Source organism: Salmo salar, chromosome ssa01 (assembly GCF_905237065.1).
Source record: "Salmo salar chromosome ssa01, Ssal_v3.1, whole genome shotgun sequence".
NCBI lineage: Eukaryota > Metazoa > Chordata > Actinopteri > Salmoniformes > Salmonidae > Salmo > Salmo salar.
This window is the reverse complement of record NC_059442.1, coordinates 145,126,399-145,145,897: the sequence shown is the minus strand read 5'-3', so window position 1 is coordinate 145,145,897 and position 19,499 is coordinate 145,126,399. Positions and strand designations below refer to the sequence as shown.

General features: G+C 42.6%; 1 pseudogene; it reads right to left on the bottom strand.

The window, feature by feature from the left end:
* The window catches only part of LOC123725547 (sarcoplasmic/endoplasmic reticulum calcium ATPase 2-like), a 67,111-nt pseudogene extending 48,151 nt beyond the window's left edge, over positions 1–18,960 (bottom strand).
* Between the last annotated feature and the right edge of the window lie 539 nt (positions 18,961–19,499).

The following is a 19,499-nucleotide window of genomic DNA, read 5'->3' as shown; positions in this document are numbered from 1 at the left end:
ATCTATAATTCTTAAAATAATTGTTGTGTTTTTTTTGTGAACGTTTATCGTGAGTAATTTAGTAAATTCATCGGAAGTTTTCGGTGGGTATGCTAGTTCTGAACGTCACATGATAATGTAAAAAGCTGGTTTTTGATATAAATATGAACTTGATTGAACAAAACATGCATGTATTGTATAACATAATGTCCTAGGAGTGTCATCTGATGAAGATCAAAGGTTAGTGCTGCATTTAGCTGTGGTTTTGGTTTTTGTGACATTATATGCTAGCTTGAAAAATGGGTGTGTGATTATTTCTGGCTGGGTACTCTCCTGACATAATCTAATGTTTTGCTTTCGTTGTAAAGCCTTTTTGAAATCGGACAATGTGGTTAGATTAACGAGAGTCTTGTCTTTAAAATTGTGTAAAATAGTCATATGTTTGAGAAATTGAAGTTATAGCATTTAAGGTTTTTGAATTTCACGCCACTCGATTCCACTGGCTGTTGACTAGGTGGGACGACATACGAGAGAGGTTAACAGCAGTAGATCTGAATTTAGAATGGAAAATGAATGTTTATAATATGCATATCCTACCTTCTGAGCCTGAGTAGCAGGCAGTTTAATTTGGGCACAACTTTCATCTGGACGTCAAAATACTGCCCCCTACCCTAGAGAAGTTAAAGGGAAAGATACACATCCCTAATAAACTGACACCTGCACTCTGAAACAATATTCTGTGATCACACAACACTAGGTCATCAAAGTTAAGCAGACATGCTGGGATGGAGCAGGGGAGGGCAAAGGTTTTGGCTCGAGTTGTTGTTCAAGTCTCGCCTGGAGTGTTTATTTAACCCTAACAATACTACAACACCACCCCACCTAAATCGGCTGGTGGGCCTGATGCTCAGTGTATTGGAAAGGGGGATACCTAATCAGTTGTACAACTGAATGCCTTCAACTGAAATGTGTCTTCGATTTAACCCAACCCCTCTGAATCAGAGAGGTGCGGGAGGCTGCCTTAATTCGACATCCAAGTCTTCGGGCGCCCGGGGAACACTGCCTTGCTCAGGGGCAGAACGACAGATTTTTACCTTGTCAGCTCGGGGATTCGAGCCAGCAACCTTCTGGTTACTGACCAAACGCTCTAAGCATCTTACCGGCCACCTCCACGATGTCCCCTGGTACAAGGTCCTTGGACTTGATCCTCTGCACACTCTTCCTGTCCTGCCGGTACACCTTTCCCATCTCCGGCTCGTACTCTTTGAGCGCTTCAATGGCATTCTCTGCATTTCGCTCCTGTAAGACAAAATCAACCAGATTAAATCAGTATTATTCAGAGATAAATGTAAGCTTCACGTGTGGGTTGATGACCAGATCCCACACAAAGAGCATTTAGAGATGGTTAAAGAATGAGAACAATCACTTGACCAGTGACACTTAAGCTGGAAAAGGAAGCAAACCCAACAACAAATCATTGGACATTGTAATAGCCTGTAATAGCCAGAAATACCACTGTTTTTACAACGGTGATCTGTTGATCTCTCATCACATACCAAAGAAAAAAACAACAATAGGATCAAATGAAAATAAGGCAATTACACTTAAAAAGGGCTCAATTTCAGATTTAAGGAAACAATACATTCCTGGCTCAGTCAACCCTGGGAATTCAATGGACTTGTATTTTTAACATCTTGTATGTTTAACGTCACAGTCAGTGTGCCATCAGATATAGCTGAGGACTGGAGCACAGTGTACCACAATTAAACCCTCCGTCCCTCCAACCCCCCGTCCTTTCCTCCCAAATCAACTACCAGCGATCTGCTGACCTTTCCCTCCCTGTGGGATTACTCCCAGAGGTACCGTCACAAGCAGCCAGCCTGGCAGCACTCTGGACAGGGCACACCCGCTGGCCTCTCATTGGATGGGAACACAGACAACATCTCCATTAAAAATGCAGGCTGCAGGGAAAGTGTTGTAGGTTGTTAACAGTTGCCGTGATAACCGTAGTGGGCATTGATTGGTCCAAGGCGCCTCTATTGAAGTAGAGTTTGGTCAAAGACTGAGAAGAATTCAAAGGTATTCTGAACATGTTAGTCAACATAACCTCCAACGTCCCCAGATAAGCTTTGTTTGCTTATACAATGGCAAACAACCTGACAGATAACCGCTCCTCTTACAAACTTCAACAGAGCATAATATAATTTATGTCCCAACTACCATAAGTGCCGGCCTCCACAACTGCCATCGCTAGCCTAATTTAACTGAATATGGCATGCTAGAGTAAATAAACGTTAGACATTGCATTTGCTTAGTAGCAGCAGCATCATGATGGAATTCTTTTAAATGCATTTTCAATACTACACCTAATCAAAAGTCCCCCCCCCCGTAGAGGTAACCTCCCTGCGTGCGTGTTGTAGATCAACAAGGGTGACTATGAGGTGAGGTGTAAATCTTCGGGAGCAGTGAGGTGCAGCAGAAGGCCCGAGAGATGATCGAGGAGTTAATGGCCAAAGACAACAGCCCCAGGGGATTCCGCAGAGATAAAACACTTAAACCACAGTGAACGGGAGACATCGCTGAGTGAGGTACTGTATGTAGGGGCGCAACGGACCCACGGTTCAATACATATTGCGGTTTTAGGGTTGCGATTCAGTTTTGGAACAGCGGGAAAATTAAATAGTTAATTATTGTTTATTTAAGAAAATACAAAGTGGTGGTATTGCTGATTCCACATACGATCATAATGCCTGATGAGAACAGGAATATCAACACTTTGTATTCTCTAAAATGAAAACACGATTACTCAACACTAAAATAAAGTGCAATATGCGTGTAAAATCAATGTAAACATTGCATAGGCCTATGCTACAATGATTTCTTACAAAGAGAAAAAAAAAATGGCATTTGTGTGACTTTCATAAAGGGGCCATCAGTAGCATAATACTTCTCATGTCCCATTCCAGGGTAATGTGATGGGCTATCACTAAGTAGCTCTCGGTAGCACTGGAAATCCATCCATCTGTAGTAAGCGCAACACACGGTGCATTGGCCAATTCATTGGCAACTTCAGACTTAGCTTGCTTATATAGAGCAGGTACTACTCTTTTGCTGAAATGGGTGCAAGAGGACGAAGTTTGTAATTTTGCTCGAGCACTTTCGAGGTGCCGAAACACCCCATTCTCAACCACCAAGAACGGGCGCATATCCGCGGCTATAAACATACCCATCACTCTAGTAATTATTTTTGGCCTGGTCATAGTCGGAGAACACAACACACACCAACTGATTAAGGGACTGCTGAATGTATATTTTTTCCCTCTTGCTTTGTTTGCTCTTTTCAGTATTATGTCTCTCTCCAATAAGCTACCCAGGAAAGGGCTGAAAATAGCCCATATTAATATATGTAGCCTTAGAAATATGGTTAATCAAATCAATAACTTACTAACATCAGATAACATTCATATATTAGCCATTTCTGAGACTCAGATAATTAATTTGATGATACAGCAGTAGTGATATAACAAGTACAGTGCATTCGGAAAGAATTCAGAAAACTTGACTTTACACATTGGTACGTTACAGCCTTACTCTAAAATGTATTAAATTGTTTCCTCCCCACCCATCAACCTACACACAATACCCCATAATGACACAAAGCCAAAACAGGTTTAGAAATGTTTGCAAACGTATTTAAAAGTCACATTTACAGTTGAAGTTGGAAGTTTACATAAACCTTAGCCAAATAAACTGAGTTGAAATGTTTCACAATTCCTGACATTTAATCCCAGTAATAATTCCCTGTTTTAGGTCAGTTAGGATCACCACTTTATTTTAAGAATGTGAAATGTTGAATAATAGTAAAGAGAATGACTTATTTCAGCTTTTATTTCTTTCATCACATTCCCAGTTAGTATTTGGTAGCATTGCCTTTAAATTGTTTAACTTGGGTCAAATGTTTCGGGTAGCCTTCCACAAGCTTCTCACAATAAATTGGGTAAATTTTGGCCCATTCCTCCTGACAGAGCTGGTGTAACTGAGTCAGGTTTGTAGGCCTCCTTGCGCGCACACACACCTTTTCAGGTCTGCCCACAAATTTTCTATAGGGTTGAGGTCAGGGCGTTATGATGGCTTAAGGACAACAAAGTCAAGGTACTGGAGTAGACATTTTGCCACAACTTTGGAAGTATGCTTGGGGTCATTGTCCATTTGGAAGACCCATTTGCGACCAAGCTTTAACTTCCTGACTGATGTCCTGAGATGTTGCTTCAATATATCCACGTAATTTTCCTCCCTTATGATGCCATCTATTTTGTGAAGTGCACCAGTCCCTCCGGCAGCAAAGCACCCCCACAACATGATGCTGCCACCCCCCGTGCTTCGCGGTTGGGATGGTGTTCTTCAGCTTGCAAGCCTCCCCCTTTTGCCTCCAAATATAAAAGTGGTCATTATGGTCAAACAGTTCCATATTTGTTTCATCAGACCAGACGACATTTCTCCAAAAAGTAAGATCTTTGTCCCCATGTGCAGTTGAAAACCGTAGTCTGGCTTTTTTTAATGGTGGTTTTGGAGCAGTGGCTTCTTCCTTGCTGAGCGGCCTTTCAGGTTATGTCGATATAGGACTCGTTTTACTGTGGATGAAGATACTTTTGTACCTGTTACCTCCATCTTCACAAGGTCCTTTGCTGTTGTTCTGGGATTGATTTGCACTTTTCGCACCAAAGTATCTCAAAGACAGAATGCATCTCCTTCCTCAGCAGTATGACGGCTGCGTGGTCCCATGGTGTTTATACTTGCATACTATTGTTTGTACAGATGAATGTGGTACCTTCAGGCATTTGGAAATTGCTCCCAAGGATGAACCAGACTTGGTCTACTATTTTTTTCGGAGGTCTTGACTGATTTCTTTTGATTTTTCCATGATGTCAAGCAAAGAGGCACTGAGTTTGAAGGTAGGCCTTGAAATACATCCACAGGTACACCTCCAATTGATTCAAATGATGTCAATTAGCCTATCAGAGGCTTCTAAAGCCATGACATTTTTCAGGAATTTTCCAAGCAGTTTAAAGGCACAGTCAACTTAGTGTATGCAAACTTCTGACCCACTGGAATTGTGATACAGTGAATTATAAATGAAATAATCTGTCTGTAAACAATTGTTGGAAAACTTACTTGTGTCATGCACAAAGTAAATGTCCTATAGTTTTATCAAGAAATTTGTGGAGTGGTTGAACAAGAAGTTTTAAATGACTCCAACCTAAGTGTATGTAAACTTCCGACTTACACTGTACATACAGCGGCAAGAAAAAGTTTGAGAACCCTTTGGAATAACCTGGATTTCTACAGGTTACAACAATAGACAAAGTGTGCTTAAACTAATAACACACAGAATTGTATTTCTCATCTATATTGAATACATAATTTAAACATTCACATTGTAGGTTAGAAAAAGTATGTGAACCCCTAGGCCAATGACTTCTCCAAAAGCTAATTGGAGTCAGCTAACCTGGAGTCCAATCAATGAGACTGGAGATGTTTAGAAGTGCCCTATTAAAAACACTCACAAAATTTGAGTTTGCTATTCACAAGAAGCAATGCCTGATATGAACCATGCCTCGAACAAAAGAGATCTCAGAAGACATAAGAAATGTTGACTTGCATAAAGCTGGAAAGGGTTACAAAATTCTCTCTAAAAGTCAGTTCACGGTAAGACAAATTGTCTGTAAATTGAGACATTCCAGCACTGTTGCTACTCTCCCTAGGAGTGGCCGTCTTGCAAAGATGACTGCAATAACACAGCGCAGAATACTCATTGAGACTAAGAGGAATCCTGGAGTGTCAGCTAAAAAGACTAGCATCTCTGGAAGATGATAACATCTCTGTTGACGAGTCTACAATACGTAAATCACTAAACAAGAATGGTGTTCATGGGAGGACACCATGGAAGAATCCACTGCTGTCCAAATAAAACATTGCTGCACATCAGAAGTTTACAAAAGTGCACCTGGATGTTCCACAGCGCTACTGGCAAAATATTATGTGGACAGATGAAACTAAAGTTGTGGTGGTTGGAAGGAACACACAACACTATGTGTGGAGAAAAAAGGCACATTAAAACCTCATCCCAACTGTAAAGTATGGTGGAGGGGCATCATGGTTTGGGGCTGCTTTGCTGCCTCAGGGCCTTGACAGCTTGCTATCATTGACGGAAAAATGAATTCCCATGTTATCAAGACATTTTGCAGGAGAATTTGAGGCTTTCTGCCAATTGAAGCTCAACACAAATTGGGTGATGCAACAGGACAACAACCCAAAACAACAGTAAATCAACAGAATGGCTTGAACAGAAGAAAATACACCTTCTCGAGTGGCCCAGTCAGTCCAGACCTCAACCCGATTGAGATGCTGTGGCATGACCTCAAGAGAGCAGTTCACACCAGATATCCCAAGAATATTGCTTAACTGAAACTGTTTTGTAAAGAGGAATGGTCCAAAATTCCTCCTGACCATTGTGCAGGTCTGATCCGCAACTACAGAAAAAAATAGGTTAAGGTTATTGCTGCCAGAGGGCCAACCTGTTATTAAATCCAAGGGTTCACATACTTTTCCCACCCTGCACTGTGAATGTTTACACTGTGTTCAATAAAGACATGAAAACAAGAGTTGGTTGTTTTTAGTTTAAGCAGACAGTCTATTGTTGTGACCTATTCAGACCCTTAACTCAGTACTTTGTTGAAGCACCATTGGCAGTTACTACAGCATCGACTCTTCTTGGGTATGACACCACAAGCTTGGCACACCTGTATTTGGGGAGTTTCTCCCATTCTTCTGTATAGATCCTCTCAAGCTCTGTCAGGATGGATGGGGAGAGTTGCTGCACAGCTATTTTCAGGTCTCTCCAGAGATGTTCGATCGGGTTCAAGTCCGGGCTCTGGCTGGGCCATTCAAGGAATATTCAGAGACTTGTCTCGAAGCCACACCAGCATTGTCTTGGCTGTGTGCTTAGGGTTGTTGTCCTGTTGGAAGGTGAACCGTCACCCCAATCTGAGGTCCTGAGTGCTCTGGAGCAGGTTTTCATCAAGAATCTCTCTGTACTTTGCTCCATTTATCTTTGCCTCGATCCTGACTAGTCTCCCAGTCCCTGCCTCTGAAAAACATGCCCACAGTATGATGCTGCCACCACCGTGCTTCACCGTAGGGATGGTGCCAGGTTTCCTCCAGAAGTGACACTTGAGATTTAGGCCAAAGAGTTTAGTATTGTTTCATCAGACGAGAATACTATTTCTCACGGTCAGAGTCCTGCGGGCTGTCATGTGCCTTTTACTGAGGAGTGGCTTCAGTCTGGCCACTACCATAAAGGGCTGATTGATGGCGTGCTGCAGAGATGGTTGTCCTTCTGGAAGGTTCTCCCATCTCCATAGAGGAACTCTAAAGCTCTATCAGAGTGACTATCGGGTTCTTGGCCACCTCCCTGAGCAAGGCCCTTCTCCCCCGATTGCTCAGTTTGGCTTGGTGGTTTCAAACTTCTTCCATTTAAGAATGATGGAGGCCATGGTGTTTTTAGGGACCTTCAGTGCTGCAGAAATGTTTTGGTACCCTTCCACAAATCTAACGACACAATCCTGTCTTGGAACTACGGATAATTCCTTTGACCTCATGGCTTGGTTTTTGCTCTGACATGCACTGTCAACTGTGGGACCTTATACCTGCTAAAAATGACTTAAATGTAAATGTTATATAGACAGGTATGTGCCTTTCAAAATCACATCCAATCAATTGAATTTACCACAAGTTGATTCCAATCAAGTTGTAGATGCATCAAGGATGATCAATGGAAACAGGATACACCTGAGCTCAATTTTGAGTCTCCTAGCAAAGGGTCTGAATACTTACGTAAATAAGGTATTTCTTCCCCCCCAATACATTTGCAAAAATTCTAAACCCGTTTTCACATTGTCATTATGGGGTATTGTGTGTAGATTGGATTGAAAGATTTTAGAAAAGTCTGCATTTTACAGTCAGGCTATAATGTAAAAATGTGGAAAAAGCCAAGGGGTCTGAATACTTTCTGAATGCACCAATCCTAATTTAAAGCCCTAGTCATTCAGTTCATAGGTTAGTCAGTTGGTTGAATCATGGCTGTGTAATGGTGTTGCCAGCTAAGTACATTAACTTTTGCTCAAGGGAAACTATACAATGTGATTAGCCTATACATCTCTTATACAGTTTGATTGATCAACTTAATTAAAGATTAGTGATCCACAATAACCATTCTTGCCTACTCACTGCTGACTGCATAAAGTGGAAAAGTAATTCACTGCATAGTCCTCCCCTGGAGCACAGTGTGTGCAGTTCTACAGAACATGGTTTTGCTAGATTGAGTCAAGAAAGCTTGACTTCACTCTAGTTCTCTCTACTGCTCATGGGGCTAGCACAATGGTAGTGTGAGGCGAGTCACCCACACACTACGCAGTAGTACAGCGGCATCCTCACATGAAAAGGTGTGACATAAACCCAATGAATTCAGCCTTGTCATTCCATCCCTTTTTTGTTATGGGACATTCAGAATAGTTCCTTTACTCTAGCAGGACTATTCGTCATTAATATGTGCAACGCTGGAGTACTCTGACACACCTGTGCTGCCTGTCTCGAAGGGATGAATCAGGTCTAATGAGCTGACGCTTTATAACTTGCTAACCAAGGTTTTTTAGCCCCAGCTTTTCAAACAAGCTTGTCACTTAAAACCAAGTTAGAAAAAAAACACTGGAAACCGACAGATGTTTAAGGTAATACAAGAATTGTGGAAGATGTATGATTCCAGTTAATCTAGTTGAGATTGAAGAGAAATTTTACTTTAGCTCCCAGTGTCAAGAAATCCCTAGATGCAGTGGGGAATGGAGTTGGATAGTGAAACTTTGGTTATGAGAAAGGAGCAGCCTATATTGAGTTGTCATTGGAAAACTCCAGATCTAACTAGATAACTCCCCATTCAGGCTAAAGATAGCACAAACATCCCACTGGAGTCCCCAGGCCAGGAGCAGAGAGAAAAGAGGTCCTATTTTCCCTCCCTGCCTTCATTCGTTTCTTACTAATGTCCCACTTTCTCCTCCTTGGTTTTATTTTAGTCTCCATTCATTACCTTGACTGGCCTGAAACATCCTGCCCCCCTTTTCCACCCACATGCCAAGTTTTCCCTCCTCACTCTTGGGTCCTTTTAGGGGTAAAATAAAAGTTTCAATGACACAACCTGTATCGTTGTACAGGTATGTCTCTCTGCTTTGTTGTTTCCCCTAGACTTCTGGCTTAGCCCAAGGCAGTCAAGTGGCCAGTCATGGACAGGATGGATTATTGATTTGGCTGTGTGCACCTTGGAGGCACAAAGCCTAATTACCTATCTGCTTTCGTTTTCAATCTGAGTCGGAGCAGAGGCAGGAGTGGATCGCTGCTCGATGGGCACAGGGACTCCTAGCACCCACCGTGCGCATGGCAACAAGATTTAGAGGTGATAAGATGACTAGAAAGAGTGTCCTGTTGAGCAAATGTCCACCCACAGCTAGAAGGAATCCCATTAAAGCAGGTCCATACAGTCTGTCTGTTTAGCTAGTTATATCTTTTTGGTCAATGGTGTCATTGACTATTGGAGTTTAGTACAGAAGTCTTTCTTGCCATACGGCTTTTGCATCCTGCCAAACTGTGGATTTCTAATATATTCCTCAACCAAGAGAAGGAAATCTGTCTCTAGCCATAGAACCCTGTGGTGAGTCGTTCTATTCAGAATACACCCTGGATACCGTGGCTAGGACAAACCTCTAATCGAGAGCCAAGTAATTTTCTTAATGTGCAGGATGTAAATGAGATTACCCACATTTCAAAAAGACTCATTGTAATTCACACCAAGCCCCTTCTCGGCTCTCATTTGAGAACAATCGGCTGCACAGTTCACACTGAACACACCTCTGCCGCTGAGTACAGTGGGTGGCTCGTGAAATGCTCTCCAACACTCTGTCCCTTCAGTTAAACTGTGTGGTCTAGAACATTCACCTTACGCTAGCTAGGTGAGACAATCACATCAATCATAAGTTCAAAGTCAGTGCTAGTGGGGGTGGGGGAGGGGGGGGTGTTCAAAGGTCATTTACAGAAATAAATATATATATATACACACACACAGCAAAGAAAGAAACATCCTTTTGTCAGGAACCTGTCTTTCAAAGAATTTTTAAAAATCCAAATAACTTCACAGATGTTCATTGTAAAGGGTTTTTAAAAAAAACTGTTTCCCATGCTTGTTCAATGAACCATAAACAATTAATGAACATGCACCTGTGGGACGATCGTTAAGACACTAACAGCTTACAGACGGTAGACAATTAAGGTCACAGTTATGAAAACGTAGGACACTAAAGAGGCCTTTCTACTGACTCTGAAAAACACCAAAATAAAGATGCCCAGGGTCCCTGCTCAATGTGCCTTAGGCATGAGGACTGCAGATGTGGCCAGGGAAATAAATTGCAATGTCCGCACTAGAGGTCGACTGATTAATCGGAATGGCCAATTAATTAGGGCCGATTTCAATTTTTCATAACACTGTATTTTTGGCCACCGATTTGCCGATTTTTTAAATTATTTTTTACACCTTTATTTAACTAGGCAAGTCAGATTAAAAACACATTCTTATTTTTAATGACGGCCTAGGAACGGGGGTTAACTGCCTTGTTCAGGGGGGGTTCGTTTTGGAACCTTCCGGTTACTAGTTCAACGCTCTAACCACCTGCCTTACATTGCACTGACTACCTGTTACCGAGGGCAGCAAGAAGCCAAGGTAAGTTGCTAGCTAGCATTAAACTTATCTTATAAAAAAACAATCAAATCTTAACATAATCACTAGTTAACTACACATGGTTGATGATATTACTAGTTTATCTAGCGTGTCCTGCATTGCATATAAATCGATGCGGTGCCTGTTAATTTCTCATCGAATCACAGCCTACATCGACAAACGGATGATGATTTAACAAGCGCATTTGTGAAAAAAGCACTGTCGTTGCACCAATGTACCTAACCATAAACATCAATGCCTTTCTTTAAAATCAATACACAAGTATATATTTATAAACCTGCATATTTAGTTAATATTACCTGCTAACATGAAATTGTGTCACTGCTCTTGCGTTCATTGCCTGGCTTGTTGTGAACTAATTTGCCAGAATTTTACGTAATTATGACATACCATTGAAGGTTGTGCAATGTAACAGGAATATTTAGACTTAGGAATGCCACCCGTTAGATAAAATACGGAACGGTTCCGTATTTCACTGAAAGAAAAAAACGTTTTGTTTTCGAGATGATAGTTTCGGATTCGCCAATATTAGTGACTAAAGGCTCGTATTTCTGTGTGCTTATTATACTATAATTAGGTCTATGATTTGATAGAGCTGTCTGACTGAGCGGTGGTAGGCACCAGCAGGCTCGTAAGCATTCATTCAAACAGCACTTTCGTGCGTTTTGCCAGCAGCTCTTCGCAATGCATTGCGCTGTTTATGATTTCAAGCCTGTCAACTCCCAAGATTAGGCTGGTGTAACCGATGTGAAATGGCTAGCTAGTTAGCGGGGTGCGCCCTAATAGCGTTTCAAACATCACTCGCTCTGAGACTTGGAGTAGCTGTTCCCCTTGCTCTGCATGGGTAACGCTGCTTCGAGGGTGGCTGTTGTCGATGTGTTCCTGGTTCGAACCCAGGTAGGAGCGAGGAGAGGGACGGAAGCTATACTGTTACACTGGCAATATTAAAGTGCCTATAAGAACATCCAATAGTCAAAAGATATGAAATACAATACCTGGGAATATTGAAGACTCATGTTAAAAGGAACCACCAGCTTTCATATGTTCCCATGTTCGTTAGCTTTCTTACATGGCACATATTGCACTTTTACTTTCTTCTCCAAAACTTTGTTTTTGCATTATTTAAACGAAATTGAACATGTTTCATTATTTATTTGAGGCTAAATTCATTTTATTTATATATTATATTAACTTAATAAGTGTTCATTCAGTATTGTTGTAATTTTCATTATTACAAATAAACAAAACTATTAAATCGGCCGATTAATCGGTATCGGCGGGTTTTTGGGGTCCTCCAATAATCGGTATTGAAAATCATAAATCGGTCGACCTCTAGTCCGTACTGTGAGACGCCTAAGACAGTGCTACAGGGAGACAGGACGGACAACTGATCATCCTCGCTGTGGCAGACCACGTGTAACACCTGCACAGGATCGGTACATCACACCTGCGGGACAGGATGGCAACAACAACTGCCCGAGTTACAACAGGAACGCATAATCCCGCCATCAGTGCTCAGACTGTCCACAGTTGGCCGAGAAAGGCTGGAGTGAGGGCCTGTAGGCCTGTTGTAAGGCAGGTCCTCACCAGACATCACCGGCAACAACGTCACCTATGGGCACAAACCCACCGTTGCTGGACCAGACAGGACTGGCAAAAAGTGCTCTTCACTGACGAAGTCGCGGTTTTGTTCACCAGGGGTGATTGTCAGATTTGTGTTTATCGTCAAAGGAATGAGCGTTACACCGAGGCCTGTACTCTGGAGCGGGATCGATTTGGAGGTTGAGGGTCCGTCATGGTCTGGGGCGGTGTGTCACAGCATCATCAGACTGAGCTTGTTGTCATTGCAGGCAATCACAACGCTGTGCGTTACAGGGAAGACCTCCTCCTCCCTCATGTGGTACCCTTCCTGCAGGCTCATCCTGACATGACTCTCCAGCATGACAATGCCACCAGCCATACTGATCGTTCTGTGCGTGATTTCCTGCAAGACAGGAATGTCAGTGTTCTGCCATGGCCAGCAAAGAGCCCGGATCTCAATCCCATTGAGCACGTCTGGGACCTGTTGGATCGGAGGGTGAAGGCTAGGGCCATTGCCCCCAGAAATGTCCGTGAACTTGCAGGTGCCTTGGTGGAAGAGTGGGGTAACATCTCACAGCAGAAACTGGCAAATCTGGTGCAGTCCATGAGGAGGAAATGCACTGCAGTACTTAATGCAGCTGGTAGCCACACAAGATACTGACTTACTTTTGACCCACTCTTTGTTCAGGGACACATTATTCCGTTTCTGTTAGTCACATGTCTGTGGAACTTGTTCAGTTTATCTCTCAGTTGTTGAATCTTATGTTCATATAAATATTTACACATGTTAAGTTTGCTGAAAATAAACGCAGTTGACAGTTAGAGGACGTTTCGTTTCTCTCTGAGTTTGATCATAAATATATTTCTTTTTTACCACCGATCATAGAAACGTGCTGTATTCACATACTTTTGGTCATGTAGTGTATGTGGACGCTGCTCGAACGTCTCATTCAAAAATTATGGGCATTAATATGGAATTAGACTCCAATCAAGTTAAAGAAACATCTCAAGGATGATCAATGGAAACAGGATACACCTGAGCTCAATTTCTAGTCTCATACAGTAGCAACGGGTCTGAAAACATATGTAAATAAGGCGTCTTTATTTTAATACATTTGCTAAAATGTCTAAATCTATTTTTCCCTTTGTCATCATGGGGTATTGTGTAGATTGATGCATACAGTGCATTCATAAATTTTTCAGACCCCTTCCCTTTTTCCACACTTTGATACTTAACAGCCTTATTCTAAAATGAAGTAAATGCAAAAAAAATCCTTAGCAATCGACACAAAATACCTGATTTGGAAAGGCACACACCTGTCTATATAAAGGGCCCACAGTTGACAGTGCATGTCAGGGCAAAAACCATGCCATGAGGTCGAAGGAATTGTCGTTAGAGCTCCGAGACAGGATTGTGTAGAGGCACAGATCTGGGGAAGGGTACCAAAAAAATGTCTGCAGCATTGAAGGTGCCCAAGAACACAGTGGCCTCTATCATTCTTAAATGGAATAAGTTTGGATCAACCAAGACTAACTAGAGTTGGCCGCCCGGCCAAACTGAGCAATTGGGGGAGAAGTGCCTTGGTCAAGGAGGTGACCAAGAACCCAATGGTCACTCTGACAATGTTCCAGAGTTCCTCTGTGGAGATGGAAGAACCTTCCAGAAGGACAACCATCTCTGCAGCACTCCACCAATCAGGCCTTTATGGTAGAGTGACCAGATGGAAGCCAGCACAGCTCGCTTGTAGCTTGCCAAAAGGTACCTAAAGGACTCAAACCATGAGAAACAAGATTCCCTGGTCTGATAAAACCAAGGTTGAACTCTTTGGCAGGACTGGGAGACTAGTCAGGATCAAGGGAAAGATGAACGGAGAAAAGTACAGAGAGATCCTTGACGAAAACCTGCTCCAGAGCGCTCAGGACCTCTAACAGGGGTGAAGGTTCACCTTCCAACAACCCTAAGCACACAGCCAAGACAAGGCAGAAGTGGCTTCGGGACAAGTCTCTGAATATTCCTTGAGTGGCCCAACCAGAGCCCGGACTTCAACCTGATCGAACATCTCTGGAGACCTGAAAATAGCTGTGCAGCAACTCTACCAATCCAACATGACAGAGCTAGTGAGGATCTGCAGAGATGAACAGGAGAAACTCTCCAAATACAGGTGTGCCAAGCTTGTAGCGTCATAGCCAAGAAGACTCGATGCTGTAATCGCTGCCAACGGTGCTTCAACAAAGTACTGAGTAAAGGGTCTGAATACTCATGTAAAATGTACATCTGTTAAAATTAAAAATCCTGTTGCCTTGTCATTATGGGGTAGTGTGTAGATTGATGATAAAAAAATGTAATGCATTTTTGAATAAGGCTGTAACGTAACAAAATGTGGAAAATGTCAAGGGGTCTGAAGACTTTCTGAAGGCACTGTATAAGCCTAGCTATATGCCCAGTGTATATGTTCATTCTCCTGTGTCATAAAGGACTGAGAAGAATAGCCTCTGGTTCCACTCTAAGCTTGGTTCTATTTTTAACTGTCTTTTGTTCATGCCATTTTCTCTCTCCGTTGTGCGGCGGATCGGTTTGGGCAGGCAGGCGTTTAACTGGCAAGAGGACGTCCACAGGGATCCCTCCAAACCCTCTTCCTGGGATCCAATCCCTGCCATCAGGGGATCCAGCTCAGTGACCAATCACAGGCAACTAATGGTTGTCACTAACTGGAGTAACCAAGAAACTGTCATTAAACCAGCCAGAGGCAAAAACAGCTTTGCTACAATTTGTACATAATTTCAGCTTCTCCCTCATACAATCAATTCCCTCAATTTATAGTGAGTGAGGCAATCAGTTATCTGTAGATATGGCCTGATCCTATCATAAGCTAGGCCTACTACTATTAATTATATTCCTCTTAGGGTGGGACAGTCTATCAAACCAAAAAAAGAACTATGTTAAAAGAAAAAGGTTGTAAAAAAGATCTGCTTACCTGCCAGACACCCACAATGGCATTTGCTATCAGAATCAGCAAAATTACAAAAGGCTCCACGAAGGCTGTGATGGTCTCCTCGCCCTCCTCGAACCAGGCCAGCACCTAAAACGGGAGAAACAGGCAGACAAGTCAGACAGCAATACAAAGAAATACATTCATATTATGCCCTGCAGTTGCAGATATCAATGTCTCAGTCATATCAGCTTTAGGGTGTAGAGGAGATGAGGCGAGCCAGAGGCAAGGGTCAAGATAACAGAGCCTGGAGCACTATTGCAAAACCAGGGCAAAGGCAATCACTTGGTAACAGTAAGTAAGTAATTCAATTTGGGTGAAAAGTAGCCGTTGGAGAGTGACAATGCTCGTCAGGGCTGAAAGTTTGATTGTCAAGCCCATCAAACACCTAATTGTTACGTCAGCTGCAGGACTTTCAGCGACATCAATCAAATCTAATGTTGAACATGCCATTTCTAATACCTGTAGTTCACATTCAAAGCACCACACAACTCTACCCTGTTCAGGCATCCAGTCTCTAGCAAAGCATTTTGTCCTCTCAACAGCAAGTGACTGCTCTTTAAAGTGGTGTTCATTTCCATTAAGTTCTTCTCAGCCACTGAAATAGGATGCATGGGTTGAAACCAGTGGTTTGAATAACCACATTACATAACAGAAAATCAGCAATTTCATCTGCTGAGGTCAAACAATTTTACAACATAGAAATGACTTGGAGATAGAGGGAACAATGGTAGAAATGACTGAAAATGTTCCTATAAATCTCAAACTATGCTACAATTTAAAGGGCTGGAGCGGTAGCTTCCCACACAACAGTGCTCATAAAGGCCAAGCTTGAACTTGTATGCTATGGAATGATCACTTCTTTGAATGAAGAGGTTAAAAAAAAGCAGCATCCTCTTATTTTATTTTGATTTCTCCGACAGTCAATCATGAACGGGGAGATACTGCCTGAGAGCAGAGCCTGAGAGCAGAGCCTGGAGTACACTACAGAGGCCTCAGCATCATTAACTCAGAACCCACCTAATTATCCTTGTCAAGCTCTCTGGCGCCAACAGTCAATAATGACTCATTTGCGCAATGAATAGAGGGTTGAAAGCCTCTCACTACCAAGTATTTGTAAATGTGTTCAGCATAATGACAGCATCAGTCCCATATCATCAAATCTTATCCAGTGAATGGGTCTATTGTTTCTCAAAGACTATTTCAGAACAGGTACAGAAGTAACTTGTCTCCTCAATCAGAATCTAGGCCAGAACTAGAAATGTGTCATATACTAGGATTCTCCTCCTCACCCAGTTAGAGGTACAGCCTATCGCAACAAATGCCAATGAAAAATATGAACATCTTGACAGCTCAAGCACGCTTATGACTTTTGTGTGTGTGTGTGTGTGTGTGTGTGTGTGTGTGTGTGTGTGTGTGTGTGAGACCAGGCCACTGCTGGATGTGATTTACAGACTAGATTCCAGAACATCACTGTGTGACTGTCCCTGCTGCTGGTGATATTTACAGTGATGTGGCATTGAATACCAGCCAACAGGAAGATAAATGGGGTCACAGAGAGGTGAACTTGGCACTCACCAGGATCACCACTAGTGAGGCCACTTGTGACATAACAAACATTTTTTATGTCCAGATCAACTGCTTCCCCTGAAGGACTTCAATAGAAGGGATATGATGGGGCCTAAAAGGAGTAAATTCGGCATAATTGGGCAACAGCAGGAAAAGGAGGCTCCAAACAGGTGCAAGAAAATGGCTGACGACCAGTGACTCACTAACAACTAGAAACTCCATCAATGATGTTCTCAACATAGCAGACTAGGATGTAATGACATTACAAGTAGGTGCAACAACCAATTATCCCTAAATTATTGGATGAATGCCAGTTTAACATCACATTTTCACCGGAATAGACAGTCAGATACCATACAAAACCGACATGAGGCTGGAGCTGTGGGTACAAGGCCTAATGGAGACCCAGGGGCTTGCAATTTCTTAAGAAACCCCTCTTCAGTGCCATCTGCCCTAGAGGGGATTTGTGTGTTCCCCAACAATTACGCATATACATTTATTCTGGACATATGAAGCATACCATCATCCTCATTTCAATAAATGGAGAGTAATTATATACTTACAAAGGATATGCAGGCCGCAAGAAGAAGAATCCTCACAAGTAGATCTCCAAACTGTTCAGCTACCAGTTCCCATAAAGACTTCCCCTAAGAAAATAAAAGAGGGTTTGATTGCATCCAAATAATTGAATACCTAGAAAAAGTAAATTAACAAAGAAATTAACGATTTACTTACCCTCCTCAGCAGGCAATTCTGCGATTCATCCAAAGGATACCACCCAGGAAAGAGGACAACAGTGAGAGGAAGGTTACAACCGAAAATTAAGTTTTCCGATTACGAATAAGAGTTTCAAAGGGGAAAATACATCTAAATTGACGTGGACAGGAGGACAAACATAAGACATACTGAACATCATTTAAAACAGGCTGACTATTTTAAAAGTACAGCATTTTGCTTTAACTCTAGCTCGTTTACTTAAATTGTTTCAACACACGAGACTGTACATGTTCGTGACGTCACCAATTCGTTCAAACAAGCCGGTTGCTGAAGAATGCCAGCGGCGTAGCGATAGTTCAGCAGGCTAACTAGCTAACAGGCCGTACACCGTGTGGCCAGGGAAGGGATATCACATTTCAGCAACATGTTACTCACCGTTAGGTCCCCATGTTTCCCGCTGCCTCTTCACCTGGTCTAAACCTAGACCTGTGCTTTCGTTCACGTTGAAATGGCTGTAAACTTCCTCCACCGTCTTTGTGTGAGCGTTCTCCATGGTGAGTATCTGCGCGAGGTCACACACCAGCTCGCTAACGTTAGCTGAAACCTCGACAACCCCACTGAATACTCACTTATTTTGTGTCTTCCCCAAACTCACGCTGCCATAAATTCATACGAATATCTTAAAATGTATTTGTTTCCCCAAACACTAAATAACCTAACGTGCAATGAAAATTGTGGCTAATGTTAGTCCTCACACTTGTTAGGAGACCGATGCCTTCACCCGTCAAATTCTCCGGTTAGCTACAATGTTCCAGACAACCATGAAATACGGATAATTCATACCACCATCAAAACTATTTCATTTTTTGAAGGTGCAATAACTAAATGAGTCCCTGTAGTTGGATAATGCAAGTGGCTACGCGGTAGGTCTGACAAGTACAGCCTTCGTGGATGTCCGCTGTCTATTTGTTCTTGTGTGCTGCTGCGGATTCACTACTATCCCCATCAGCACCAATCGCATTTGTTCACTACCCCTTTCGCATGCTCTGAATGCTGTGCTCGGTGTCCGCATGTGGAATGCGCTTATTGGTTGGAGAGACTCCGGAAATCCATTTTTCCTCCCGATCTTTCAGTCCTCACTAGTTACCACAGCCTATTTCAAAAATGGATTTGAACCCTAACCACCCTGCTAACATTATGCCTAACCTTAATTAAGACACGTTTTACGATAGCCAATTTCGACTTTGTGGTTGTAGTAACTTCTGACAAACCGATATTCTTCGGTGGGGTTTATCAGCGGTTGGCATCCAAAGTCATTGTGTTTTACCACCACCTACTGTACTGGAGTGTGGGCCAGGGGCCAGAGACCAAGAGAAAGTAAATCCTAATTGCCAGCCCCGTTGCTCTTAAAAAAAAGATTACATATTTGAGACTATAGAGTATATTGAGTAGAACGTCATTAGATATAAACTACTTTTCTGTATCCCCCTCTCCCTCATACTGGATCTCAGCCTCTCTCTTTCCTTCTGATACTTGAAATAAATGCCTGCTCTTAGTATCTCTACTTCACTGCTCCTGCCATCTCTGCACCATCACTGTCCATATCAGTCTTTTGCCTCTGCCTTGCTCATTGAAACTACAACATCCCCACTACTAAGTGCTTGTTTAGCGGGTACATCAACTGCCTAGTTCCCCTCCACCCCACATGGGCTGGGACCACAGAAGGTTGGTGGTACCTTAATTGAGGAGGACAGGCTTATGGTAAATCCTCCATTTGCTCCGTTCCAGCCATTATTATGAGCAGTCTTCACCTCAGCAGCCTGCAC